This window comes from Scyliorhinus torazame, chromosome 4 (assembly GCF_047496885.1).
Source record: "Scyliorhinus torazame isolate Kashiwa2021f chromosome 4, sScyTor2.1, whole genome shotgun sequence".
Classification (NCBI taxonomy): Eukaryota; Metazoa; Chordata; class Chondrichthyes; order Carcharhiniformes; family Scyliorhinidae; genus Scyliorhinus; species Scyliorhinus torazame.
In genome coordinates this window covers 48,531,883-48,558,001 of record NC_092710.1, presented here as the reverse complement: position 1 = coordinate 48,558,001, position 26,119 = coordinate 48,531,883, and the positions used below count along the sequence as shown (strand labels likewise).

Genomic DNA, 26,119 nt, shown 5'->3' with positions numbered 1-26,119 from the left:
AGGGTGGGCATTTTCAAGGTTAGTGCCATGGAGATTTTGCCATTTAACTCTGCATTCACCATTAAATTGGGAGCTTTCATAACAGGTAACTTGTTTATACAGAAAGGTATAAAGGCACTGCTGAGATTTGAACTCAGGATCTCCTGTTTACTAGACAGGCGCTTTTACCATCTAAGCCACAGCACCTACTTGCAGACTTGCTCTGCAAGTTTGGAGCAAATTTCCATTATTTTGATTACCGCTCAGTATTGTTGATTTCTCATGCTGACTTTGAGAGTGCAAATTTCATTGGCACTGGACTTTTGAAACTGCAAAAATTGGAGTTATTTCTGAAAGTTATTAGATTATAGCATTCTGCAGGGAGAAGTTAACAAACAGGAAATATTTTGTGAATTGGAAGTAATTAAACATGACCACAAAGCTATAGTGGTATAATGCAGGACAAGACCAGGAGAGAGTTTTTACATTAACTGAAAATCTAGCAAAAATTCTTGAAAGTTGTCGGCGGCAATTGCAATTTGGCAAACACGATGTTGTCACGGTTCATCCACTTTCCCAAAATCACCCTGCATTTTTTATTTTTTTTTCCTGTCGTTCATTGGGAACAAAAACAGCTAGAGACAAAGTTGAAGCCCAGGCAGGGACTTAAACCCATCGATCTTCAGATTAAAAGTCAGATGCTCTACCGACTGCGCTTCCAGGGCCCATTCCAAACGCAGTCTTATAGCTCACTTCAAAGTCTCATATTGTATATTTTGAATTTCCTTCAATGGTAATTCAGCCTCACCAGCACATTTCCCTCGCAAGCAGACCGGCAGCCTCCCTTTGGCTTCCTTTCTCAAATTCTTCAGCTTGTTCTCGCTTTTTACCAGTGACTTGTGACTTGACAACTGTTTACCCAGGGACCTGCACTGGGACTTCAAGACTTTGAAGATTACGTTTAGTTCGGTGAGATCTGAGTGGGAAGCTACAGAGACAAAGATTGTATTTTGAGAGAGGGAATAAAAGGTATCATCTGGTGTTTGTTGTGGCAGTGTGTGAACGTAAATAAATTCATCTAGTAATCTAGCAAATTATGCAAATCGCAAAGTTTCAGGATATAAATAGATCTGTCAGCACCACATCATCATGGAAAATAACCCCATCCTTTATCCCGCCCGAGTCGTTCTTGCAAACGTGCAGCAACATAAATCGTTCAATATAAAAGCAAATTACTGCGGATGTAAAATCTGAAAGAAAAACAGGAAATGATGGAAAATCTCAGCGGGTCTGGCACCACCTGTGAAGAGAGAACCGAGTTAACATTTCGAGTCCGGGTCACTCTTCATCCCAGTAAATCAATTAATCATTCAATCGTTGCTCACAGATGTCGCTAAAAAACATTCAAAAAGTTCCTTCAGGATTACCGGAGGTAAATCCTGTCATGCATTCAAAGAAAATACTGCAGATGGTGCGAATCTGCATGAGAAGCTAAACATGATAGGATTGAAGTTCAAAAATTCAGAGGATATATGTGGAGCCAGACACAGCGTTAACATTTCAAATCCGTGTGATCCATAATCAGAGCTGAAGTGAGGAGTAAATGCAATGGAGTAGATGAGATGGAGTAGATGAGAAAATGGAAGTTGCGTGAAAAATGGAGCTATGAAAGGTTTGACATTAGAGTAGGGAGGGCATCTACAAGGTAAGTGCCATGGAGATTTTGCCAACAAACTCTGCATTCACCATTAATTTGGGAGCTTTTCATAACAGGTTACTTGTTTTGACAGAAAGGTATAAAGGCACTGCTGAGATTTGAACTAAGGATCTCCTGTTTACTAGACAGGCGCTTTAACCATTTAAGCCACAGCGCCTACTTGCACACCAGCTCTGCAAGTTTGGAGCAGATTTCCATTATTTTGATTACCGCTCAGTATTGTTGATTTCTCATGCTGACTTTGAGAGTGCAAATTTCATTGGCACTGGACTTTTGAAACTGCAAAAATTGGAGTTATTTCTGAAAGTTATTAGATTATAGCATTCTGCAGGGAGAAGTTAACAAACAGGAAATATTTTGTGAATTGGAAGTAATTAAACATGACCACAAAGCTATAGTGGTATAATGCAGGACAAGACCAGGAGAGAGTTTTTACATTAACTGAAAATCTAGCAAAAATTCTTGAAAGTTGTCGGCGGCAATTGCAATTTGGCAAACACGATGTTGTCACGGTTCATCCACTTTCCCAAAATCACCCTGCATTCTTTATTCTTTTTTCCTGTCGTTCATTGGGAACAAAAACGCCTTGAGACAAAGTTGAAGCCCAGGCAGGGACTTAAACCCATCGATCTTCAGATTAAAAGTCAGATGCTCTACCGACTGCGCTTCCAGGGCCCATTCCAAACGCAGTCTTCTAGCTCACTTCAAAGTCTCATATTGTATATTTTGAATTTCCTTCAATGGTAATTCAGCCTCACCAGCACATTTCCCTCGCAAGCAGACTGGCAGCCTCCCTTTGGCTTCCTTTCTCAAATTCTTCAGCTTGTTCTCGCTTTTTACCAGTGACTTGTGATTTGACAACTGTTTACCCAGGGACCTGCACTGGGACTTCAAGACTTTGAAGATTACGTTTAGTTCGGTGAAATCTGAGTGGGAAGCTACAGAGACAAAGATTGTATTTTGAGAGAGGGAATAAAAGGTATCATCTGGTGTTTGTTGTGTCAGTGTGTGAACGTAAATAAATTCATCTAGTAAACTAGCAAATTATGCAAATCGCAAAGTTTCAGGATATAAATAGATCTGTCAGCACCACATCATCATGGAAAATAACCCCATCCTTTATCCCGCCCGAGTCGTTCTTGCAAACGTGCAGCAACATAAATCGATCATTATAAAAGCAAATTACTGCGGATGTAAAATCTGAAAGACAAACAGGAAATGATGGAAAATCTCAGCGGGTCTGACACCACCTGTGAAGAGAGAACCGAGTTAACATTTCGAGTCCGGGTCACTCTTCGTCCCAGTAAATCAATTAATCATTCAATCGTTTCTCACAGATGTCGCTAAAAAACATTCAAAAAGTACCTTCAGGATTACCGGAGGTAAATCCTGTCATGCATTCAAAGGAAATACTGCAGATGTTGCGAATCTGCATGAGAAGCTCAACATGATAGGATTGAAGCTCAAAAATTCAGAGGATATATGTGGAGCCAGACACAGCTTTAACATTTCAAATCCGTGTGATCCTTAATCAGAGCTGAAGTGAGGAGTAAATGCAATGGAGTAGATGAGATGGAGTAGATGAGAAAATGGAAGTTGCGTGAAAAATGGAGCTATGAAAGGTTTGACATTAGAGTAGGGAGGGCATCTACAAGGTAAGTGCCATGGAGATTTTGCCAACAAACTCTGCATTCACCATTAATTTGGGAGCTTTTCATAACAGGTTACTTGTTTTGACAGAAAGGTATAAAGGCACTGCTGAGATTTGAACTAAGGATCTCCTGTTTACTAGACAGGCGCTTTAACCATTTAAGCCACAGCGCCTACTTGCACACCAGCTCTGCAAGTTTGGAGCAGATTTCCATTATTTTGATTACCGCTCAGTATTGTTGATTTCTCATACTGACTTTGAGAGTGCAAATTTCATTGGCACTGGACTTTTGAAACTGCAAAAATTGCTGTTATTTCTGAAAGTTATTAGATTATAGCATTCTGCAGGGAGAAGTAAACAAACAGGAAATATGTTGTGAATTTGAAGTAATTAAACATGACCACAAAACTATTGTGATACAATGCAGGACAAGACCAGGAGAGAGTTTATACATTAACTGAAAATCTAGCAGAAATTCTTGAAAGTTGTCAACGCCAATTGCAATTTGGCAAACACGACGTTGTCACAGTTCATCCACTTTCCCAAAATCACCCTGCATTCTTTATTCTTTTTTCCTGTCGTTCATTGGGAACAAAAACGCCTTGAGACAAAGTTGAAGCCCAGGCAGGGACTTAAACCCATCGATCTTCAGATTAAAAGTCAGATGCTCTACCGACTGCGCTTCCAGGGCCCATTCCAAACGCAGTCTTATAGCTCACTTCAAAGTCTCATATTGTATATTTTGAATTTCCTTCAATGGTAATTCAGCCTCACCAGCACATTTCCCTCGCAAGCAGACTGGCAGCCTCCCTTTGGCTTCCTTTCTCAAATTCTTCAGCTTGTTCTCGCTTTTTACCAGTGACTTGTGATTTGACAACTGTTTACCCAGGGACCTGCACTGGGACTTCAAGACTTTGAAGATTACGTTTAGTTCGGTGAAATCTGAGTGGGAAGCTACAGAGACAAAGATTGTATTTTGAGAGAGGGAATAAAAGGTATCATCTGGTGTTTGTTGTGTCAGTGTGTGAACGTAAATAAATTCATCTAGTAAACTAGCAAATTATGCAAATCGCAAAGTTTCAGGATATAAATAGATCTATCAGCACCACATCATCATGGAAAATAACCCCATCCTTTATCCCGCCCGAGTCGTTCTTGCAAACGTGCAGCAACATAAATCGATCATTATAAAAGCAAATTACTGCGGATGTAAAATCTGAAAGACAAACAGGAAATGATGGAAAATCTCAGCGGGTCTGACACCATCTGTGAAGAGAGAACCGAGTTAACATTTCGAGTCCGGGTCACTCTTCGTCCCAGTAAATCAATTAATCATTCAATCGTTTCTCACAGATGTCGCTAAAAAACATTCAAAAAGTTCCTTCAGGATTACCGGAGGTAAATCCTGTCATGCATTCAAAGAAAATACTGCAGATGTTGCGAATCTGCATGAGAAGCTCAACATGATAGGATTGAAGCTCAAAAATTCAGAGGATATATGTGGAGCCAGACACAGCTTTAACATTTCAAATCCGTGTGATCCTTAATCAGAGCTGAAGTGAGGAGTAAATGCAATGGAGTAGATGAGATGGAGTAGATGAGAAAATGGAAGTTGCGTGAAAAATGGAGCTATGAAAGGTTTGACATTCGAGTAGGGAGGGAATTTTCAAGGTAAGTGCCAAGGAGATTTTGCCATTTAACTCTGCATTCACCATTAAATTGGGAGCTTTCATAACAGGTTACTTGTTTTGACAGAAAGGTATAAAGGCGCTGCTGAGATTTGAACTCAGGATCTCCTGTGTACTAGACAGGCGCTGTAACCATCTAAGCCACAGCACCTACTTGCACACCAACTCTGCAAGTTTGGAGCAGATTTCCATTATTTTGATTACCGCTCAGTATTGTTGATTTCTCATACTGACTTTGAGAGTGCAAATTTCATTGGCACAGGACTTTTGAAACTGCAAAAATTGCTGTTATTTCTGAAAGTTATTAGATTATCGCATTCTGCAGGGAAAAGTAAACAAACAGGAAATATGTTGTGAATTTGAAGTAATTAAACATGACCACAAAACTATTGTGATACAATGCAGGACAAGACCAGGAGAGAGTTTATACATTAACTGAAAATTTAGCAGAAATTCTTGAAAGTTGTCGACGCCAATTGCAATTTGGCAAACACGACGTTGTCACAGTTCATCCACTTTCCCAAAATCGCCCTGCATTCTTTATTCTTTTTTCCTGTCGTTCATTGGGAACAAAAACGCCTTGAGACAAAGTTGAAGCCCAGGCAGGGACTTTAACCCATCGATCTTCAGATTAAAAGTCAGATGCTCTACCGACTGCGCTTCCAAGGCCCATTCCAAACGCAGTCTTATAGCTCACTTCAAAGTCTCATATTGTATATTTTGAATTTCCTTCAATGGTAATTACGCCTCACCAGCACATTTCCCTCGCAAGCAGACTGGCAGCCTCCCTTTGGCTTCCTTTCTCAAATTCTTCAGCTTGTTCTCGCTTTTTACCAGTGACTTGTGATGTGACAACTGTTTACCCAGGGACCTGCACTGGGACTTCAAGACTTTGAAGATTACGTTTAGTTCGGTGAGATCTGAGTGGGAAGCTACAGAGACAAAGATTGTATTTTGAGAGAGGGAATAAAAGGTATCATCTGGTGTTTGTTGTGGCAGTGTGTGAACGTAAATAAATTCATCTAGTAAACTAGCAAATTATGCAAATCGCAAAGTTTCAGGATATAAATAGATCTGTCAGCACCACATCATCATGGAAAATAACCCCATCCTTTATCCCGCCCGAGTCGTTCTTGCAAACGTGCAGGAACATAAATTGTTCAATATAAAAGCAAATTACTGCGGATGTAAAATCTGAAAGAAAAACAGGAAATGATGGAAAATCTCAGCGGGTCTGGCACCACCTGTGAAGAGAGAACCGAGTTAACATTTCGAGTCCGGGTCACTCTTCGTCACAGTAAATCAATTAATCATTCAATCGTTGCTCACAGATGTCGCTAAAAAACATTCAAAATGTTCCTTCAGGATTACCGGAGGTAAATCCTGTCATGCATTCAAAGAAAATACTGCGGATGTTGCAAATTCTACATGAAAAGCTAAACATGATAGGATTGAAGCTCAAAAATTCAGAGGATATATGTGGAGCCAGACACAGAGTTAACATTTCAAATCCGTGTGATCCTTAATCAGAGCTGAAGTGAGGAGTAAATGCAATGGAGTAGATGAGAAAATGGAGCGATGAAATGTTTGACATTAGAGTAGGGTGGGCATTTTCAAGGTTAGTGCCATGGAGATTTTGCAATTTAACTCTGCATTCACCATTAAATTGGGAGCTTTCATAACAGGTTACTTGTTTCGACAGAAAGGTATAAAGGTACTGCTGGGATTTGAACTAAGGATCTCCTGTTTACTAGACAGGCGCTTTAACCATCTAAGCCACAGCACCTACTTGCACACCAGCACTGCAAGTTTGGAGCAGATTTCCATTATTTTGATTACCGCTCAGTATTGTTGATTTCTCATGCTGACTTTGAGAGTGCAAATTTCATTGGCACTGGACTTTTGAAACTGCAAAAATTGCTGTTATTTCTGAAAGTTATTAGATTATAGCATTCTGCAGGGAGAAGTTAACAAACAGGAAATATTTTGTGAATTGGAAGTAATTAAACATGACCACAAAACTATAGTGGTATAATGCAGGACAAGACCAGGAGAGAGTTTTTACATTAACTGAAAATCTAGCAAAAATTCTTGAAAGTTGTCGATGCCAATTGCAATTTGGCAAACACGACGTTGTCACAGTTCATCCACTTTCCCAAAATCACCCTGCATTCTTTATTCTTTTTTCCTGTCGTTCATTGGGAACAAAAACAGCTAGAGACAAAGTTGAAGCCCAGGCAGGGACTTAAACCCATCGATCTTCAGATTAAAAGTCAGATGCTCTACCGACTGCGCTTCCAGGGCCCATTCCAAACGCAGTCTTATAGCTCACTTCAAAGTCTCATATTGTATATTTTGAATTTCCTTCAATGGTTATTCAGCCTCACCAGCACATTTCCCTCGCAAGCAGACTGGCAGCCTCCCTTTGGCTTCCTTTCTCAAATTCTTCAGCTTGTTCTCGCTTTTTACCAGTGACTTGTGACTTGACAACTGTTTACCCAGGGACCTGCACTGGGACTTCAAGACTTTGAAGATTACGTTTAGTTCGGTGAGATCTGAGTGGGAAGCTACAGAGACAAAGATTGTATTTTGAGAGAGGGAATAAAAGGTATCATCTGGTGTTTGTTGAGGCAGTGTGTGAACGTAAATAAATTCATCTAGTAAACTAGCAAATTATGCAAATCGCAAAGTTTCAGGATATAAATAGATCTGTCAGCACCACATCATCATGGAAAATAACCCCATCCTTTATCCCGCCCGAGTCGTTCTTGCAAACGTGCAGGAACATAAATCGATCATTATAAACGCAAATTACTGCGGATGTAAAATCTGAAAGAAAAACAGGAAATGATGGAAAATGTCAGCGGGTCTGGCACCACCTGTGAAGAGAGAACCGAGGTAACATTTCGAGTCCGGGTCACTCTTCGTCCCAGTAAATCAATTAATCATTCAATCGTTTCTCACAGATGTCGCGAAAAAACATTCAAAAAGTTCCTTCAGGATTACCGGAGGTAAATCCTGTCATGCATTCAAAGAAAATACTGCTGATGGTGCGAATCTGCATGAGAAGCTAAGCATGATAGGATTGAAGCTCAAAAATTCAGAGGATATATGTGGAGCCAGACACAGCGTTAACATTTCAAATCCGTGTGATCCTTAATCAGAGCTGAAGTGAGGAGTAAATGCAATGGAGTCGATGAGATGGAGTAGATGAAAAAATGGAAGTAGCGTGAAAAATGGAGCTATGAAAGGTTTGACATAAGAGTCGGGAGGGCATCTTCAAGGTTAGTGCCATGGAGATTTTGCCAATAAACTCTGCATTCACCATTAAATTAGGAGCTTTTCATAACAGGTTACTTGTTTTGACGTAAAGGTATAAAGGCACTGCTGAGATTTGAACTCAGGATCTCCTGTTTACTAGACAGGCGCTTTTACCATCTAAGCCACAGCACCTACTTGCTGACTCGCTCTGCAAGTTTGGAGCAAATTTCCATTATTTTGATTACCGCTCAGTATTGTTGATTTCTCATGCTGACTTTGAGAGTGCAAATTTCATTGGCACTGGACTTTTGAAACTGCAAAAATTGCTGTTATTTCTGAAAGTTATTAGATTACAGCATTCTGCAGGGAGAAGTTAACAAACAGGAAATATTTTGTGAATTGGAAGTAATTAAACATGACAACAAAACTATAGTGGTATAATGCAGGACAAGACCAGGAGAGAGTTTTGATATTAACTGAAAATCTAGCAAAAATTCTTGAAAGTTGTCGGCGGCAATTGCAATTTGGCAAACACGATGTTGTCACGGTTCATCCACTTTCCCAAAATCACCCTGCATTCTTTATTCTTTTTTCCTGTCGTTCATTGGGAACAAAGATGCCTTGAGACAAAGTTGAAGCCCAGGCAGGGACTTAAACCCATCGATCTTCAGATTAAAAGTCAGATGCTCTACCGACTGCGCTTCCAGGGCCCATTCCAAACGCAGTCTTATAGCTCACTTCAAAGTCTCATATTGTATATTTTGAATTTCCTTCAATGGTAATTCAGCCTCACCAGCACATTTCCCTCGCAAGCAGACTGGCAGCCTCCCTTTGGCTTCCTTTCTCAAATTCTTCAGCTTGTACTCGCTTTTTACCAGTGACTTGTGATGTGACAACTGTTTACCCAGGGACCTGCACTGGGACTTCAAGACTTTGAAGATTACGTTTAGTTCGGTGAGATCTGAGTGGGAGGCTACAGAGACAAAGATTGTATTTTGAGAAAGGGAATAAAAGGTATCATCTGGTGTTTGTTGTGGCAGTGTGTGAACGTAAATAAATTCATCTTGTAAACTAGCAAATTATGCAAATCGCAAAGTTTCAGGATATAAATAGATCTGTCAGCACCACATCATCATGGAAAATAACCCCATCCTTTATCCCGCCCGAGTCGTTCTTGCAAACGTGCAGCAACATAAATCGTTCAATATAAAAGCAAATTACTGCGGATGTAAAATCTGAAAGAAAAACAGGAAATGATGGAAAATCTCAGCGGGTCTGGCACCACCTGTGAAGAGAGAACCGAGTTAACATTTCGAGTCCGGGTCACTCTTCGTCACAGTAAATCAATTAATCATTCAATCGTTGCCCACAGATGTCGCTAAAAAACATTCAAAAAGTTCCTTCAGGATTACCGGAGGTAAATCCTGTCATGCATTCAAAGAAAATACTGCAGATGGTGCGAATCTGCATGAGAAGCTAAACATGATAGGATTGAAGCTCAAAAATTCAGAGGATATATGTGGAGCCAGACACAGCGTTAACATTTCAAATCCGTGTGATCCTTAATCAGAGCTGAAGTGAGGAGTAAATGCAATGGAGTAGATGAGATGGAGTAGATGAGAAAATGGAAGTTGCGTGAAAAATGGAGCTATGAAAGGTTTGACATAAGAGTAGGGAGAGCATCTTCAAGGGTATTGCCATGGAGATATTGCCAATAAACTCTGCATTTACCATTAAATTGGGAGCTTTTCACAACAGGTGACTTGTTTTGACATAAAGGTATAAAGGCACTGCTGAGATTTGAACTCAGGATCTCCTGTTTACTAGACAGGCGCTTTAACCATCTAAGCCACAGCGCCTACTTGCACACCAGCTCTGCAAGTTTGGAGCAGATTTCCATTATTTTGATTACCGCTCAGTATTGTTGATTTTTCATGCTGACTTTGAGAGTGCAAATTTCATTGGCACTGGACTTTTGAAACTGCAAAAATTGCTGTTATTTCTGAAAGTTATTAGATTATAGCATTCTGCAGGGAGAAGTTAACAAACAGGAAATATTTTGTGAATTGGAAGTAATTAAACATGACCACAAAACTACAGTGGTATAATGCAGGACAAGACCAGGAGAGAGTTTTTACATTAACTGAAAATCTAGCAGAAATTCTTGAAAGTTGTCGACGGCAATTGCAATTTGGCAAACACGACGTTGTCACGGTTCATCCACTTTCCCAAAATCACCCTGCATTCTTTATTCTTTTTTCCTGTCGTTCATTGGGAACAAAAAACACCTTCAGACAAAGTTGAAGCCCAGGCAGGGACTGAAACCCATCGATCTTCAGATTAAAAGTCAGATGCTCTACCGACTGCGCTTCTAGGGCCCATTCCAAACGCAGTCTTATAGCTCACTTCAAAGTCTCATATTGTATATTTTGAATTTCCTTCAATGGTAATTCAGCCTCACCAGCACATTTCCCTCGCAAGCAGACCGGCAGCCTCCCTTTGGCTTCCGTTCTCAAATTCTTCAGCTTGTTCTCGCTTTTTACCAGTGACTTGTGATGTGACAACTGTTTACCCAGGGACCTGCACTGGGACTTCAAGACTTTGAAGATTACGTTTAGTTCGGTGAGATCTGAGTGGGAAGCTACAGAGACAAAGATTGTATTTTGAGAGAGGGAATAAAAGGTATCATCTGGTGTTTGTTGTGGCAGTGTGTGAACGTAAATAAATTCATCTTTTAAACTAGCAAATTATGCAAATCGCAAAGTTTCAGGATATAAATAGATCTGTCAGCACCACATCATCATGGAAAATAACCCCATCCTTTATCCCGCCCGAGTCCTTCTTGCAAACGTGCAGCAACATAAATCGTTCAATATAAAAGCAAATTACTGCGGATGTAAAATCTGAAAGAAAAACAGGAAATGATGGAAAATCTCAGCGGGTCTGGCACCACCTGTGAAGAGAGAACCGAGTTAACATTTCAAGTCCGGGTAATTCTTCGTCCCAGTAAATCAATTAATCATTCAATCGTTGCTCACAGATGTCGCTAAAAAACATTCAAAAAGTTCCTTCAGGATTACCGGAGGTAAATCCTGTCATGCATTCAAAGAAAATACTGCAGATGGTGCGAATCTGCATGAGAAGCTAAACATGATAGGATTGAAGCTCAAAAAATCAGAGGATATATGTGGAGCCAGACACAGCGTTAACATTTCAAATCCGTGTGATCCTTAATCAGAGCTGAAGTGAGGAGTAAATGCAATGGAGTAGATGAGATGGAGAAGATGAGAAAATGGAAGTTGCGTGAAAAATGGAGCTATGAAAGGTTTGACATAAGAGTAGGGAGAGCATCTTCAAGGGTAGTGCCATGGAGATGTTGCCAATAAACTCTGCATTCACCATGAAATTGGGAGCGTTTCACAACAGGTGACTTGTTTTGACGTAAAGGTATAAAGGCACTGCTGAGATTTGAACTCAGGATCTCCTGTTTACTAGACAGGCGCTTTAACCACCTAAGCCACAGCGCCTACTTGCACACCAGCTCTGCAAGTTTGGAGCAGATTTCAATTATTTTGATTACCGCTCAGTATTGTTGATTTCTCATGCTGACTTTGAGAGTGCAAATTTCATCGGCACTGGACTTTTGAAACTGCAAAAATTGCAGTTATTTCTGAAAGTTATTAGTTTATAGCATTCTGCAGGGAGAAGTAAACAAACAGGAAATATTTTGTGAATTGGAAGTAATGAAACATGACCACAAAACTACAGTGGTATAATGCAGGACAAGACCAGGAGAGAGTTTTTACATTAACTGAAAGTCTAGCAGAAATTCTTGAAAGTTGTCGACGTCAATTGCAATTTGGCAAACACGACGTTGTCACGGTTCATCCACTTTCCCAAAATCACCCTGCATTCTTTATTTTTTTTTCCTGTCGTTCATTGGGAACAAAAACGCCTTGAGACAAAGTTGAAGCCCAGGCAGGGACTTAAACCCATCGACCTTCAGATTAAAAGTCAGATGCTCTACCGACTGCGCTTCCAGGGCCCATTGCAAACACAGTCGTATAGCTCACTTCAATGTCTCATATTGTATATTTTGAATTTCCTTCAATGGTAATTCAGCCTCACCAGCACATTTCCCTCGCAAGCAGACCGGCAGCCTCCCTTTGGCTTCCTTTCTCAAATTCTTCAGCTTGTACTCGCTTTTTACCAGTGACTTGTGATGTGACAACTGTTTACCCAGGGACCTGCACTGGGACTTCAAGACTTTGAAGATTACGTTTAGTTCGGTGAGATCTGAGTGGGAAGCTACAGAGACAAAGATTGTATTTTGAGAGAGGGAATAAAAGATATAATCTGGTGTTTGTTGTGGCAGTGTGTGAACGTAAAAAAATTCATCTAGTAAACTAGCAAATTATGCAAATCGCAAAGTTTCAGGATATAAATAGATCTGTCAGCACCACATTATCATGGAAAATAACCCCATCCTTTATACCGCCCGAGTCGTTCTTGCAAACATGCAGCAACATAAATCGTTCAATATAAAAGCAAATTACTGCGGATGTAAAATCTGAAAGAAAAACAGGAAATGATGGAAAATCTCAGCGGGTCTGGCACCACCTGTGAAGAGAGAACCGAGTTAACATTTCGAGTCCGGGTCACTCTTCGTCCCAGTAAATCAATTAATCATTCAATCGTTGCCCACAGATGTCGCTAAAAAACATTCAAAAAGTTCCTTCAGGATTACCGGAGGTAAATCCTGTCATGCATTCAAAGAAAATACTGCAGATGGTGCGAATCTGCATCAGAAGCTAAACATGATAGGATTGAAGCTCAAAAATTCAGAGGACATATGTGGAGCCAGACACAGCGTTAACATTTCAAATCCGTGTGATCCTTAATCAGAGCTGAAGTGAGGAGTAAATGCAATGGAGTAGATGAGATGGAGTAGATGAGAAAATGGAAGTTGCGTGAAAAATGGAGCTATGAAAGGTTTGACGTAAGAGTAGGGAGAGCATCTTCAAGGGTATTGCCATGGAGATATTGCCAATATACTCTGCATTTACCAGTAAATTGGGAGCTTTTCACAACAGGTGACTTGTTTTGACGTAAAGGTATAAAGGCACTGCTGAGATTTGAACTCAGGATCTCCTGTTTACTAGACAGGCGCTTTAACCATCTAAGCCACAGCGCCTACTTGCACACCAGCTCTGCAAGTTTGGAGCAGATTTCCATTATTTTGATTACCGCTCAGTATTGTTGATTTCTCATGCTGACTTTGAGAGTGCAAATTTCATTGGCACTGGACTTTTGAAACTGCAAAAATTGCTGTTATTTCTGAAAGTTATTAGATTATAGCATTCTGCAGGGAGAAGTAAACAAACAGGAAATATTTTGTGAATTGGAAGTAATTAAACATGACCACAAAACTACAGTGGTATAATGCAGGACAAGACCAGGAGAGAGTTTTTACATTAACTGAAAATCTAGCAGAAATTCTTGAAAGTTGTCGACGGCAATTGCAATTTGGCAAACCCGACGTTGTCACGGTTCATCCACTTTCCCAAAATCACCCTGCATTCTTTATTCTTTTTTCCTGTCGTTCATTGGGAACAAAAAACACCTTGAGACAAAGTTGAAGCCCAGGCAGGGACTGAAACCCATCGATCTTCAGATTAAAAGTCAGATGCTCTGCCGACTGCGCTTCTAGGGCCCATTCCAAACGCAGTCTTATAGCTCACTTCAAAGTCTCATATTGTATATTTTGAATTTCCTTCAATGGTAATTCAGCCTCACCAGCACATTTCCCTCGCAAGCAGACCGGCAGCCTCCCTTTGGCTTCCTTTCTCAAATTCTTCAGCTTGTTCTCTCTTTTTACCAGTGACTTGTGATGTGACAACTGTTTACCCAGGGACCTGCACTGGGACTTCAAGACTTTGAAGATTACGTTTAGTTCGGTGAGATCTGAGTGGGAAGCTACAGAGACAAAGATTGTATTTTGAGAGAGGGAATAAAAGGTATCATCTGGTGTTTGTTGTGGCAGTGTGTGAACGTAAATAAATTCATCTTGTAAACTAGCAAATTATGCAATTCGCAAAGTTTCAGGATATAAATAGATCTGTCAGCACCACATCATCATGGAAAATAACCCCATCCTTTATCCCGCCCGAGTCCTTCTTGCAAACGTGCAGCAACATAAATCGTTCAATATAAAAGCAAATTACTGCGGATGTAAAATCTGAAAGAAAAACAGGAAATGATGGAAAATCTCAGCGGGTCTCCACCACCTGTGAAGAGAGAACCGAGTTAACATTTCGAGTCCGGGTCACTCTTCATCCCAGTAAATCAATTAATCATTCAATCGTTGCTCACAGATGTCGCTAAAAAACATTCAAAAAGTTCCTTCAGGATTACCGGAGGTAAATCCTGTCATGCATTCAAAGAAAATACTGCAGATGGTGCGAATCTGCATGAGAAGCTAAACATGATAGGATTGAAGTTCAAAAATTCAGAGGATATATGTGGAGCCAGACACAGCGTTAACATTTCAAATCCGTGTGATCCTTAATCAGAGCTGAAGTGAGGAGTAAATGCAATGGAGTAGATGAGATGGAGTAGATGAGAAAATGGAAGTTGCGTGAAAAATGGAGCTATGAAAGGTTTGACATTAGAGTAGGGAGGGCATCTACAAGGTAAGTGACATGGAGATTTTGCCAACAAACTCTGCATTCACCATTAATTTGGGAGCCTTTCATAACAGGTTACTTGTTTTGACAGAAAGGTATAAAGGCACTGCTGAGATTTGAACTAAGGATCTCCTGTTTACTAGACAGGCGCTTTAACCATTTAAGCCACAGCGCCTACTTGCACACCAGCTCTGCAAGTTTGGAGCAGATTTCCATTATTTTGATTACCGCTCAGTATTGTTGATTTCTCATACTGACTTTGAGAGTGCAAATTTCATTGGCACTGGACTTTTGAAACTGCAAAAATTGCTGTTATTTCTGAAAGTTATTAGATTATAGCATTCTGCAGGGAGAAGTAAACAAACAGGAAATATGTTGTGAATTTGAAGTAATTAAACATGACCACAAAACTATTGTGATACAATGCAGGACAAGACCAGGAGAGAGTTTATACATTAACTGAAAATCTAGCAGAAATTCTTGAAAGTTGTCAACGCCAATTGCAATTTGGCAAACACGACGTTGTCACAGTTCATCCACTTTCCCAAAATCACCCTGCATTCTTTATTCTTTTTTCCTGTCGTTCATTGGGAACAAAAACGCCTTGAGACAAAGTTGAAGCCCAGGCAGGGACTTAAACCCATCGATCTTCAGATTAAAAGTCAGATGCTCTACCGACTGCGCTTCCAGGGCCCATTCCAAACGCAGTCTTATAGCTCACTTCAAAGTCTCATATTGTATATTTTGAATTTCCTTCAATGGTAATTCAGCCTCACCAGCACATTTCCCTCGCAAGCAGACTGGCAGCCTGCCTTTGGCTTCCTTTCTCAAATTCTTCAGCTTGTTCTCGCTTTTTACCAGTGACTTGTGATTTGACAACTGTTTACCCAGGGACCTGCACTGGGACTTCAAGACTTTGAAGATTACGTTTAGTTCGGTGAAATCTGAGTGGGAAGCTACAGAGACAAAGATTGTATTTTGAGAGAGGGAATAAAAGGTATCATCTGGTGTTTGTTGTGTCAGTGTGTGAACGTAAATAAATTCATCTAGTAAACTAGCAAATTATGCAAATCGCAAAGTTTCAGGATATAAACAGATCTGTCAGCACCACATCATCATGGAAAATAACCCCATCCTTTATCCCGCTCGAGTCGTTCTTGCAAACGTGCAGCAACATAAATCGATCATTATAAAAGCAAATTACTGCGGATGTAAAATCTGAAAGAAAAACAGGAAATGATGGAAAATCTCAGCGGGTCTGACACCACCTGTGAAGAGAGAACCGAGTTAACATTTCGAGTCCGGGTCACTCTTCGTCCCAGTAAATCAATTAATCATTCAATCGTTTCTCACAGATGTCGCTAAAAAACATTCAAAAAGTACCTTCAGGATTACCGGAGGTAAATCCTGTCATGCATTCAAAGAAAATACTGCAGATGTTGCGAATCTGCATGAGAAGGTCAACATGATAGGATTGAAGCTCAAAAATTCAGAGGATATATGTGGAGCCAGACACAGCTTTAACATTTCAAATCCGTGTGATCCTTAATCAGAGCTAAAGTGAGGAGTAAATGCAATGGAGTAGATGAGATGGAGTAGATGAGAAAATGGAAGTTGCGTGAAAAATGGAGCTATGAAAGGTTTGACATTAGAGTAGGGAGGGAATTTTCAAGGTAAGTGCCAAGGAGATTTTGCCATTTAACTCTGCATTCACCATTAAATTGGGAGCTTTCATAACAGGTTACTTGTTTTGACAGAAAGGTATAAAGGCACTGCTGAGATTTGAACTCAGGATCGCCTGTATACTAGACAGGCGCTGTAACCATCTAAGCCACAGCACCTACTTGCACACCAACTCTGCAAGTTTGGAGCAGATTTCCATTATTTTGATTACCGCTCAGTATTGTTGATTTCTCATACTGACTTTGAGAGTGCAAATTTCATTGGCACTGGACTTTTAAAACTGCAAAAATTGCTGTTATTTCTGAAAGTGATTAGATTATCGCATTCTGCAGGGAAAAGTAAACAAACAGGAAATATGTTGTGAATTTGAAGTAATTAAAAATGACCACAAAACTATTGTGATACAATGCAGGACAAGACCAGGAGAGAGTTTATACATTAACTGAAAATTTAGCAGAAATTCTTGAAAGTTGTCGACGCCAATTGCAATTTGGCAAACACGACGTTGTCACAGTTCATCCACTTTCCCAAAATCGCCCTGCATTCTTTATTCTTTTTTCCTGTCGTTCATTGGGAACAAAAACGCCTTGAGACAAAGTTGAAGCCCAGGCAGGGACTTTAACCCATCGATCTTCAGATTAAAAGTCAGATGCTCTACCGACTGCGCTTCCAAGGCCCATTCCAAACGCAGTCTTATAGCTCACTTCAAAGTCTCATATTGTATATTTTGAATTTCCTTCAATGGTAATTACGCCTCACCAGCACATTTCCCTCGCAAGCAGACTGGCAGCCTCCCTTTGGCTTCCTTTCTCAAATTCTTCAGCTTGTTCTCGCTTTTTACCAGTGACTTGTGATGTGACAACTGTTTACCCAGGGACCTGCACTGGGACTTCAAGAGTTTGAAGATTACGTTTAGTTCGGTGAGATCTGAGTGGGATGCTACAGAGACAAAGATTGTATTTTGAGAGAGGGAATAAAAGGTATCATCTGGTGTTTGTTGTGGCAGAGAGTGAACGTAAATAAATTCATCTAGTAATCTAGCAAATTATGCAAATCGCAAAGTTTCAGGATATAAATAGATCTGTCAGCACCACATCATCATGGAAAATAAACTCATCCTTTATCCCGCCCGAGTCGTTCTAGCAAACGTGCAGCAACATAAATCGTTCAATATAAAAGCAAATTACTGCGGATGTAAAATCTGAAAGAAAAACAGGAAATGCCGGAAAATCTCAGCGGGTCTGGCACCATCTGTGAAGAGAGAACCAAGTTAACATTTCGAGTCCGGGTCACTCTTCGTCACAGTAAATCAATTAATCATTCAATCGTTGCTCACAGATGTCGCTAAAAAACATTCAAAATGTTCCTTCTGGATTACCGGAGGTAAATCCTGTCATGCATTCAAAGAAAATACTGCGGATGTTGCGAATCTGCATGAGAAGCTAAACATGATAGGATTGAAGCTTAAAAAATCAGAGGATATATGTGGAGCCAGAAACAGAGTTAACATTTCAAATCCGTGTGACCCTTAATCAGAGCTGAAGTGAGGAGTAAATGCAATGGAGCAGATGAGAAAATGGAAGTTGCGTGAAAAATGGAGCTATGAAAGGTTTGACATGGGAGTAGGGAGGGCAACTTCAAGGTTAGTGCCATGGAGATTTTGCCAATAAACTCTGCATTCACCATTAAATTGGGAGCTTTTCATAACAGGTTACTTGTTTTGACGTAAAGGTATAAAGGCACTGCTGAGATTTTAACTCAGGATCTCCTATTTACTAGATAGGCGCTTTAACCATATAAACCACAGCACCTACTTGCAGACTGGCTCTGCAAGTTTGGAGCAGATTTCCATTATTTTGATTACCGCTCAGTGTTGTTGATTTCTCATGCTGACTTTGAGAGTGCAAATTTCATTGGCACTGGGCTTTTCAAACTGCAAAAATTGCAGTTATTTCTGAAAGTTATTAGATTATAGCATTCTGCAGGGAGAAGTAAACAAACAGGAATAATTTTGTGAATTGGAAGTAATTAAACATGACCACAAAACTATAGTGGTATAATGCAGGACAAGACCAGGAGAGAGTTTTTACATTAACTGAAAATCTAGCAGAAAGTCTTGAAAGTTGTCGACGGCAATTGCAATTTGGCAAACACGACGTTGTCACGGTTCATCCACTTTCCCAAAATCACCCTGCATTCTTTATTTTTTTTTCTGTCGTTCATTGGGAACAAAAACGCCTTGAGACAAACTTGAAGCCCAGGCAGGGACTTAAACCCATCGATCTTCAGATTAAAAGTCGGATGCTCTACCGACTGCGCTTCCAGGGCCCATTCCAAACACAGACTTATGGCTCACTTCAATGTCTCATATTGTATATTTTGAATTTCCTTCAATGGTAATTCAGCCTCACCAGCACATTTCCCTCGCAAGCAGACCGGCAGCCTCCCTTTGGCTTCCTTTCTCAAATTCTTCAGCTTGTACTCGCTTTTTACCAGTGACTTGTGGTGTGAAAACTGTTTACCTCGGGACCTGCACTGGGACTTCAAGACTTTGAAGATTACTTTTAGTTCGGTGAGATCTGAGTGGGAAGCTACAGAGACAAAAATTGTATTTTGAGAGAGGGAATAAAAGGTATCATCTGGTGTTTGTTGTGGCAGAGTGTGAACGTAAATAAATTCATCCAGGAAATTAGCAAATTATGCAAATCGCAAAGTTTCAGGATATAAATAGATCTGTCAGCACCACATCATCATGGAAAATAACCCCATCCTTTATCCCGCTCGAGTCGTTCTTGCAAACGTGCAGCAACATAAATCGTTCAATCTAAAAGCAAAGTACTTCGAATGTAAAATCTGAAAGAAAAACAGGAAATGACGGAAAATCTCAGCGGGTCTGGCACCATCTGTGAAGAGAGAACCGAGTTAACATTTCGAGTCCGGGTCACTCTTCGTCACAGTAAATCAATTAATCATTCAATCGTTGCTCACAGATGTCGCGAAAAAACATTCAAAATGTTCCTTCTGGATTACCGGAGGTAAATCCTGACATGCATTCAAAGAAAATATTGCGGATGTTGCGAATCTGCATGAGAAGCGAAGCATGATCGGATTGAAGCTCAAAAAATCAGAGGATACATGTGGAGCCAGACACAGAGTTAACATTTCAAATCCGTGTGATCCTTAATCAGAGCTGAAGTGAGGAGTAATTGCAATGGAGTAGATGAGAAAATGGAAGTTGCGTGAAAAAAGGAGCTATGAAAGGTTTGACATAAGAGTAGGGGGTGCATCTTCAAGGTTAGTGCCATGGAGATTTTGCCAATAAACTCTGCATTCACCATTAAATTGGGAGCTTTTCATAACAGGTTACTTGTTTTGACGTAAAGGTATAAAGGCACTGCTGAGATTTAAAGTCAAGATCTCCTGTTTACGAGACAGGCACTTTAACCATCTAAACCACAGCACCTACTTGCAGACCTGCTCTGCAAGTTTGGAGCAGATTTCCATTATTTTGATTACCGCTCAGTATTGTTGATTTCCCATGCTGACTTTGAGAGTGCAAATTTCATCGGCACTGGAATTTTGAAACTGCAAAAATTGCAGTTATTTCTGAAAGTTATTAGATTATAGCATTCTGCAGGGAGATGTAAACAAACAGGAAATATTTTGTGAATTGGAAATAATTAAACATGACCACAAAACTACAGTGGTATAATGCAGGACAAGACCAGGAGAGAGTTTTTACATTAACTGAAAATCCAGCAACATTTCTTGAAAGTTGTCGACGGCAATTGCAATTTGGCAAACACGACATTGGCACGGTTCATCCACTTTCCCAAAATCACCCTGCATTCTTTATTCTTTTTTCCTGTCATTCATTGGGAACAAAAACGCCTTGAGACAAAGTTGAAGCCCAGGCAGGGAGTTAAACCCATCGATCGTCAGATTAAATGTCAGATGCTCTACCGACTGCGCTTCCAGGGCCCATTCCAAACACAGACTTATGGCTCACTTCAAAGTCTCATATTGTATATTTTGAATTTCCTTCAATGGTAATTCAGCCTCACCAGCACATTTCCCTCACAAGCAGACCGGCAGCCTCCCTTTGCCTTCCTTTCTCAAATTCTTCAGCTTGTACTCGCTTTTTACCAGTGACTTGTGATGTGAAAACTGTTTACCCAGGGACCTGCACTGGGACTTCAAGACTTTGAAGATTACGTTTAGTTCGGTGAGATCTGAGTGGGAAGCTACAGAGACAAAAATTGTATTTTGAGAGAGGGAATAAAAGGTATCATCTGGTGTTTGTTGTGGCAGAGTGTGAACGTAAATAAATTCATCCAGTATATTAGCAAATTATGCAAATCGCAAAGTTTCAGGATATAAATAGATCTGTCAGCACCACATCATCATGGAAAATAACCCCATCCTTTATCCCGCTCGAGTCGTTCTTTCAAACGTGCAGCAACATAAATCGTTCAATATGAAAGCAAATTACTGCGAATGTAAAATCTGACAGAAAAACAGGAAATGACGGAAAATCTCAGCGGGTCTGGCACCATCTGTGAAGAGAGAACCGAGTTAACATTTCGAGTCCGGGTCACTCTTCGTCACAGTAAATCAATTAATCATTCAATCGTTGCTCACAGATGTCGCTAAAAAACATTCAAAATGTTCCTTCTGGATTACCGGACGTAAATCCTGTCATGCACTCAAAGAAAATACTGCGGATGTTGCGAATCTGCATGAGAAGCGAAACATGATAGGATTGAAGCTCAAAAAATCAGAGGATACATGTGGAGCCAGACACAGAGTTAACATTTCAAATCCGTGTGATCCTTAATCAGAGCTGAAGTGAGGAGTAATTGCAATGGAGTAGATGAGATGGAGCAGATGAGAAAATGGAAGTTGCGTGAAAAATGGAGCTATGAAAGGTTTGACATAAGAGTAGGGAGAGCATCTTCAAGGTTAGTGCCATGGAGATTTTGCCAATAAACTCCGCATTCACCATTAAATTGGGAGCTTTTCATAACAGGCTACTTGTTTTGACGTAAAGGTATAAAGGCACTGCTGAGATTTTAACTCAGGATCTCCTGTTTACTAGACATGTGCTTTTACCATCTAAGCCACAGCACCTACTTGCTGAAGAAATCTGCAAGTTTGGAGCAGATTTCCATTATTTTGATTACGGCTCAGTATTGTTGATTTCTCATGCTGACTTTGAGAGTGCAAATTTCATTGGCACTGGACTTTTGAAACTGCAAAAATTGCAGTTATTTCTGAAAGTTATTAGATTATATCATTCTGCAGGGACAAGTAAACAAACAGGAAATATTTTGTGAATTGGAAGTAATTAAACATGACCACAAAACTACAGTGGTATAATGCAGGACAAGACCAGGAGAGAGTTTTTACATTAACTGAAAATCTAGCAAAAATTCTTGAAAGTTGTCGACGGCAATTGCAATTTGGCAAACACGACGTTGTCATGGTTCATCCACTTTCCCAAAATCATCTGCATTCTTTATTTTTTTTTCCTGTCGTTCATTGGGAACAAACACGCCTTGAGACAAAGTTGAAGCCCAGGCAGGGACTTAAACCCATCGATCTTCAGATTAAAAGTCAGATGCTCAACTGACTGCGCTTCCAGGGCCCATTCCAAACACAGTCTTATAGCTCACTTCAAAGTCTCATATTGTATATTTATAATTTCCTTCAATGGTAATTCAGCCTCACCAGCACATTTCCCTCGCAAGCAGACCGGCAGCCTCCCTTTGGCTTCCTTTCTCAAATTCTTCAGCTTGTACTCGCTTTTTACCAGTGACTTGTGATGTGACAACTGTTTACACAGGGACCTGCACTGGGACTTCAAGACTTTGAAGATTATGTTTAGTTCGGTGAGATCTGAGTGGGAAGCTACAGAGACAAAGATTGTATTTTGAGAGAGGAAATAAAAGGTATCATCTGGTGTTTGTTGTGGCAGTGTGTGAACGTAAATAAATTCATCTAGTAATCTAGCAAATTATGCAAATCGCAAAGTTTCAGGATATAAATAGATCTGTCAGCACCACATCATCATGGAAAATAACCCCATCCTTTAACCCGCCCGAGTCGTTCTTGCAAATGTGCAGCAACATAAATCGTTCAATATAAAAGCAAATTACTGCGGATGTAAAATCTGAAAGAAAAACAGGAAATGACGGAAAATCTCAGCGGGTCTGGCACCATCTGTGAAGAGAGAACCGAGTTAACATTTCGAGTCCGGGTCACTCTTCGTCACAGTAAATCAATTAATCATTCAATCGTTGCTCAGAGATGTCGCTAAAAAACATTCAAAATGTTCCTTCTGGATTACCGGAGGTAAATCCTGTCATGCATGCAAAGAAAATACTGCGGATGTTGCGAATCTGCATGAGAAGCGAAACGTGATAGGATAGAAATTCAAAAAATCAGAGGATATATGTGGAGCCAGACACAGAGTTAACATTTCAAATCCGTGTGATCCTTAATCAGAGCTGAAGTGAGGAGTAAATGCAATGGAGTATAGGAGATGGAGTAGATTTGAAAATGGAAGTTGCGTGAAAATTGGAGCTATGAAAGGTTTGACATAAGAGTCGGGAGGGTATCTTCAAGGTTCGTGCCATGGAGATTTTGCCAATCAACTCTGCATTCACCATTAAATTGGGAGCTTTTCATGACAGCGTGACTTGTTTTGACGTAAAGGTATAAAGGCACTGCTGAGATTTGAACTCAGGATCTCTTGTTTATTAGACAGGCGGTTTAACGATCTGAGCCACAGCACCTATTGGCAGACCAGCTCTGCAAGTTTGGAGCAGATTTCCATTATTTTGATTACCGCTCAGTATTGTTGATTTCTCATGATGACTTTGAGAGTGCAAATTTCATTGGCACTGGACCTTTGAAACCGCAAAAATTGCAGTTATTTCTGAAAGTTATTAGTTTATAGCATTCTGCAGGGAGAAGTAAACAAACAGGAAATATTTTGTGAATTGGAAGTAATTAAACATGACCACAAAACTATAGTGGTATAATGCAGGACAAGACCAGGAGAGGGTTTTTACATTAACTGAAAATCTAGCAAAAATTCTTGAAAGTTGTCGACGGCAATTGCAATTTGGCAAAAACGACGTTGTCATGGTTCATCCACTTTCCCAAAATCACCCTGCATTCTTTATTTTATTCCTGTCATTCATTGGGAACAAACACGCCTTGAGACAAAGTTGAAGCCCAGGCAGGGACTTAAACCCATCGATCTTCAGATTAAAAGTCAGTTGCTCTACCGACTGCGCTTCCAGGGCCCATTCCAAACACAGTCTTATAGCTCACTTCAAAGTCTCATATTGTATATTTTGAATTTCCTTCAATGGTAATTCAGCCTCACCAGCACATTTCCCTCGCAAGCAGACCGGCAGCCTCCCTTTGGCTTCCTTTCTCAAATTCTTCAGCTTGTACTCGCTTTTTACCAGTGACTTGTGATGTGACAACTGTTTACACAGGGACCTGCACTGGGACTTCAAGACTTTGAAGATTACGTTTAGTTCGGTGAGATCTGAGTGGGAAGCTACAGAGACAAAGATTGTATTTTGAGAGAGGGAATAAAAGGTATCATCTGGTGTTTGTTGTGGCAGAGTGTGGACGTAAATAAATTCATCGAGTAATCTAGCAAATTATGCAAATCGCAAAGTTTCAGGATATAAATAGATCTGTCAGCACCACATCATCATGGAAAATAAACCCATCCTTTATCCCGCCCGAGTCGTTCTTGCAAACGTGCAGCAACATAAATCGTTCAATATAAAAGCAAATTACTGCGGATGTAAAATCTGAAAGAAAAAAAGGAAATGACGGAAAATCTCAGCGGGTCTGGCACCATCTGTGAAGAGAGAACCGAGTTAACATTTCGAGTCCGGGTCACTCTTCGTCACAGAAAATGAATTAATCATTCAATCGTTGCTCACAGATGTTGCTAAAAAACATTCAAAATGTTCCTTCTGGATTACCGGAGGTAAATCCTGTCATGCATTCAAAGAAAATACTGCGGATGTTGCGAATCTGCATGAAAAGCGAAACATGATAGGATTGAAGCTCAAAAAATCAGTGGATATATGTGGAGCCAGACACAGAGTCAACATTTCAAATCCGTGTGATCCTTAATCAGAGCTGAAGTGAGGAGTAAATGCAATGGAGTAGATGAGAAAATGGAAGTTGCGTAAAAAATGGAGCTATGAAAGGTTTGACATCGGAGAAGGTTAGTGCCATGGAGATTTTGCCAATGAACTCTGCATTCACCATTAAATTGGGAGCTTTTCACAACAAGTTACTTGTTTTGACGTAAAGGCATAAAGGCACTGCTGAGATTTGAACTCAGGATAGCCTGTTCATTAGACAGGCGCTTTAACCATCTAAGCCACAGTACCTACTTGCAGACCAACTCTGCAAGTTTGGAGCAGATTTCCATTATTGTGATTACCGCTCAGTATTGTTGATTTCTCATAGAACATAGAACATAGAACAATACAGCGCAGTACAGGCCCTTCGGCCCACGATGTTGCACCGAAACAAAAGCCATCTAACCTACACTATGCCATTATCATCCATATGTTTATCCAATAAACTTTTCAATGCCGTCAATGTTGGCGAGTTCACTACTGTAGCAGGTAGGGCATTCCACGGCCTCACTACTCTTTGCGTAAAGAGCCTACCTCTGACCTCTGTCCTATATCTATTACCCCTCAGTTTAAAGTTATGTCCCCTCGTGCCAGCCATATCCATCCGCGGGAGAAGGCTCTCACTGTCCACCCTATCCAACCCCCTGATCATTTTGTATGCCTCTATTAAGTCTCCTCTTAACCTTCTTCTCTCCAACGAAAACAACCTCAAGTCCATCAGCCTTTCCTCATAAGATTTTCCCTCCATACCAGGCAACATCCTGGTAAATCTCCTCTGCACCCGCTCCAAAGCCTCCAAGTCCTTCCTATAATGCGGTGAACAGAACTGTACGCAATACTCCAAATGCGGCCGTACCAGAGTTCTGTGCAGCTGCAACATGACCTCCCGTCTCCGGAACTCAATCCCTCTACCAATAAAGGCCAACACTTCTTCGGCCTTCTTCACAACCCTGTCAACCTGGGTGGCAACTTTCAGGGATCTATGTACATGGACACCTAGATCCCTCTGCTCATCCACACTTTCAAGAACTTTACCATTAGCCAAATATTCCGCATTCCTGTTATTCCTTCCAAAGTGAACCACCTCACACTTCTCTACATTAAACTCCATTTGCCACCTCTCAGCCCAGCTCTGCAGCTTATCTATATCCCTCTGTAACCTGCTACATCCTTCCATACTATCGACAACACCACCTACTTTAGTATCGTCTGCAAATTTACTCACCCACCCTTCTGCGCCTTCCTCTAGGTCATTGATAAAAATGACAAAC

At 40.5% G+C, this 26,119-nt stretch overlaps 12 non-coding genes across 12 annotated transcripts; all 12 read right to left on the bottom strand.

Moving 5' to 3' along the window:
• Positions 1-112: 112 nt before the first annotated feature.
• On the bottom strand, positions 113-186 carry trnat-agu (transfer RNA threonine (anticodon AGU)). The gene has a single exon. It is a non-coding gene; the product is annotated as a tRNA-Thr (tRNA).
• Positions 187-1,779: 1,593 nt separating this feature from the next.
• trnat-agu (transfer RNA threonine (anticodon AGU)) lies at positions 1,780-1,853 on the bottom strand. Its single transcript has one exon. It is a non-coding gene; the product is annotated as a tRNA-Thr (tRNA).
• Positions 1,854-3,446: 1,593 nt separating this feature from the next.
• Positions 3,447-3,520, bottom strand: trnat-agu (transfer RNA threonine (anticodon AGU)). The gene has a single exon. It is a non-coding gene; the product is annotated as a tRNA-Thr (tRNA).
• A 1,592-nt stretch (positions 3,521-5,112) lies between these two features.
• Positions 5,113-5,186, bottom strand: trnat-agu (transfer RNA threonine (anticodon AGU)). The gene has a single exon. It is a non-coding gene; the product is annotated as a tRNA-Thr (tRNA).
• Positions 5,187-6,747: 1,561 nt separating this feature from the next.
• trnat-agu (transfer RNA threonine (anticodon AGU)) lies at positions 6,748-6,821 on the bottom strand. Its single transcript has one exon. It is a non-coding gene; the product is annotated as a tRNA-Thr (tRNA).
• A 1,593-nt stretch (positions 6,822-8,414) lies between these two features.
• Positions 8,415-8,488, bottom strand: trnat-agu (transfer RNA threonine (anticodon AGU)). The gene has a single exon. It is a non-coding gene; the product is annotated as a tRNA-Thr (tRNA).
• Positions 8,489-10,081: 1,593 nt separating this feature from the next.
• On the bottom strand, positions 10,082-10,155 carry trnat-agu (transfer RNA threonine (anticodon AGU)). The gene has a single exon. It is a non-coding gene; the product is annotated as a tRNA-Thr (tRNA).
• Positions 10,156-11,749: 1,594 nt separating this feature from the next.
• On the bottom strand, positions 11,750-11,823 carry trnat-agu (transfer RNA threonine (anticodon AGU)). Its single transcript has one exon. It is a non-coding gene; the product is annotated as a tRNA-Thr (tRNA).
• A 1,593-nt stretch (positions 11,824-13,416) lies between these two features.
• trnat-agu (transfer RNA threonine (anticodon AGU)) lies at positions 13,417-13,490 on the bottom strand. The gene has a single exon. It is a non-coding gene; the product is annotated as a tRNA-Thr (tRNA).
• Positions 13,491-15,083: 1,593 nt separating this feature from the next.
• trnat-agu (transfer RNA threonine (anticodon AGU)) lies at positions 15,084-15,157 on the bottom strand. The gene has a single exon. It is a non-coding gene; the product is annotated as a tRNA-Thr (tRNA).
• Positions 15,158-16,749: 1,592 nt separating this feature from the next.
• Positions 16,750-16,823, bottom strand: trnat-agu (transfer RNA threonine (anticodon AGU)). The gene has a single exon. It is a non-coding gene; the product is annotated as a tRNA-Thr (tRNA).
• Positions 16,824-25,023: 8,200 nt separating this feature from the next.
• Positions 25,024-25,097, bottom strand: trnai-aau (transfer RNA isoleucine (anticodon AAU)). Its single transcript has one exon. It is a non-coding gene; the product is annotated as a tRNA-Ile (tRNA).
• Between the last annotated feature and the right edge of the window lie 1,022 nt (positions 25,098-26,119).